The 3,118-nt window shown below is 37.6% G+C and overlaps 1 pseudogene; it reads left to right on the forward strand.

Annotated features, from left to right (window-relative positions):
- Positions 1–897, forward strand: LOC149541046 (vacuolar-sorting receptor 1 pseudogene; annotated as a pseudogene).
- The last annotated feature ends 2,221 nt before the right edge of the window (positions 898–3,118 follow it).

The following is a 3,118-nucleotide window of genomic DNA, read 5'->3' on the forward strand; positions in this document are numbered from 1 at the left end:
TTTGCTTTGAAAGTCTGGAATGCTCAGAATGCTGGGGCAGCGGCTGTCCTTGTAGCTGATGACAAGGATGAATCTTTGATAACTATGGATTTGCCTGGTGAAGGTGGTTCAGCTTATGAACAGGATATCACTATTCCCTCTGCACTCATTGAGAAGAATTTAGGTGACAAACTGAAAGATGCTATTAGTAAGAGGAATATGGTCAATATTAATTTGGACTGGAGAGAATCTGTTCCACACACAGATGAACGTGTGGAGTATGAGTTGTGGACAAATAGCAATGATGAATGTGGATTGAAGTGTGATATGCAGATGGAGTTTTTAAAGAATTTCAAAGGAGCTGCTCAAATTCTTAAGAAAAATGGGTACGCACAATTTACTCCTCACTATATCACGTGGTACTGCCCTCAAGCCTTTGTAGTGAGCAAGCAATGCAAAGCTCAATGCATTAATAACGAAAGATACTGTGCACCTAATCCAGAACAAGACTTCAATCGGGGGTATGATGGGAAAGATGTGGTGACTGAAAATTTGAGACAACTGTGTGTTTTTACTGTTGCTAAAGAGGATAGCAGACCATGGGTTTGGTTGGACTACGTTACTGATTTCCACATCAGGTGTCCAATGAAGGACAAAAAATATAACAAAGAATGTGCAGATAGTGTCATCAAATCTCTTGGTCTGGACAGGAAGAAGGTAGAAAAGTGCATGGGGGATCCCATTGCCGATACTGAAAACTCTATTTTGAAAGCTGAGCAAGATAAACAGGTTGGACATGGATCTCGTGGTGATGTCACAATATTACCCACTCTTATTATTAATGACATACAATACAGAGGAAAATTTGACAAAGGAGCCGATTCCAACCACAGTCAAACAAAAGGCGGAGAGCAATAAAAAACAATTATCCCACATTGATAAAGCGTGGGTATGTTTTATGTATTTAAATACCCAAACACACTTAATAAGATGTGAATTGAGGCAGGAGCCTTTTGAAGGCACGAGCTCGAGGGGAGGGGCCCGCCGTGGACTGCCAGTTGGTGCGCAAATGGAGATATTTTGAACGAGCATGCAATAATGATGAGTTGGCGCCCAAAACTTGGATGCAAGGAGATGACGACACGTGTCCAAATCGGAGGGTCGTCGCTAACTCGCCAAGCAAAAGATGCATGAGAATTAACATAGCGAGTTAGTGAGAAGACGACACGTGGCGGATGGGGCAAATCAGGCAGACCAATCAGCAAATGACATGTGGCACCGGTCAAACCAAGGTTGACCACGGATTCAAAGGGTTAGGAAAATTTATAGAGTTAAAAATAATAATATTTTATTATTATTTTTTGTTAAAAATGCCCACGTCAAATTTTTAAAATCAAATGGGACATTTTCTAAAGTATATACTTCAGAATTTTTCAAATTTTATAAAAAAATCAAATGGCAGGCATAACTTTCAGTCAGAAGAGTCATTTTCGAAATGATTTTTTTTGGGGTTTCCTGGAGGCAAAATAGGCGATGTTATATATCGTCGGAATCGGGAGAAGATGAACTTTCCGATTCTGGAGTCGGCTTTTGCACAGGTATCAGTTAGTTTGAGTTACATGAGGTTTTCTATCAGGTACTTGAATTGCAACTATATTCAGACTAGGAAGTTCAGTTTGATTTTTTTTGTCAAGGTAATGACCTGAATATCAGTAAAAAGATAGTTGAAATGTAGTTTGGGTTGGAATTTGAGCGAATTCATTCAGTAAAAAACAAAATTTCACCAGCATTTCAGTGGGTAAATCAGATATTTTGGTGACTCAGCAAATTTCATCATTCAGAAACAGACATTTGCAAATCAGTTGCAAAAAATGATGAAACAAAATCAGATCAAGATGGGAGAAGGAAGGAAGAAGTTTTCAGTTGCTAGAAGATTGATTTTCAAGTGGACACTTGTCAAGTAAAGATCAGATCCGGGATTTCTTTCTTGTCTATATTTTTTTTTTCTTTCTGATACTTTGTAAGGGTGGCAGTTTTTGCACTAAGAAACCATTCTTCAGCATTTCTTCTTGTATTGAACAACATTTTAAGTTTTGCAGGATAGTTCTTTTCTGTTGGGTGATCTATGAGTTATTTTCTGTACATTTCATGTATTTGATTTCAAGGAAAACAAATAAAGTGCAGCAAAAGTTTGAAGTTCAGTTTGAATCTTGTCTCCTGATTATGGCTCTGTTATTTCTTCTAATTTGTGATCAAAGAGCATGAATTAGGTTGCATTACATTTTGAAATGTATGTGGTTAAAATGTCTTGCTTATGGAACAAAGAACCATGTAATTGCTTGATATTTGTCACAGGGTTTGCAGATTTCATGATAGGATTTTCTGAGTATGAGATTCATTCTGTAGCAGATGTCTATTCACAAGGTGAAAGATAGATCAGGGATCTTGATGTAGAGATATGTCTAAGGATTCCAGGAGATGTATGGTTATGACTCATTTAATTGCCCAATAGATAAGGCACTGGTCAAAGATAGGATCATTAAGTTCTGTTGCTTATACTTGGGTCTTGCTGATATCAATATATTAAATCAATTTTCCCTTTTATGTTGAAAGCTGTTCAATGTTAACCTGCACTTAGCTTGCCAATTTCATGAGTTATGTTCTTAGCTATTTCATGTTTGTGATTCCTGGTTGAGTGTAGAAGATTTAGGGGTTTTTTATCTGCTTCATAATAGATTCAGTGTATGCTTTGACAGTTGGTACCATATAAAGAATCTATAGGTCTACCCGCCTAGGTTTTGCAGAGCCTGAAGAAGAAGAAGGGTCATGCCTTATAGTTGGCCTAGTGTCTGAATGGATGTGTTGATAATGGGAGTTAGCTGCCCCTAGATGCATCTTGTTCTCATTAGGGTAATTGGAAATGGGTAACGTTTTCAAACACCAACAGATCCAAAACAAATTCACACTTTCTAATTTTGCTCTTCAATCCTATCTTCCACTTTGATTGAGTTAGAACTTGTGCTTCAAACTGTGGGTAGATATCTAGGCCCTCTATAACCCCTTAAGTGCACAAGGTCTGATTTATTAAGAAAAAGTGTGTAGTGTACTAGTATGTTTCTGGATTCGATTGTGTTAAGAT

This window comes from Cupressus sempervirens, chromosome 9 (genome assembly GCF_028749045.1).
Source record: "Cupressus sempervirens isolate cs-2001-9-10 chromosome 9, ASM2874904v1, whole genome shotgun sequence".
Lineage (NCBI taxonomy): Eukaryota > Viridiplantae > Streptophyta > Pinopsida > Cupressales > Cupressaceae > Cupressus > Cupressus sempervirens.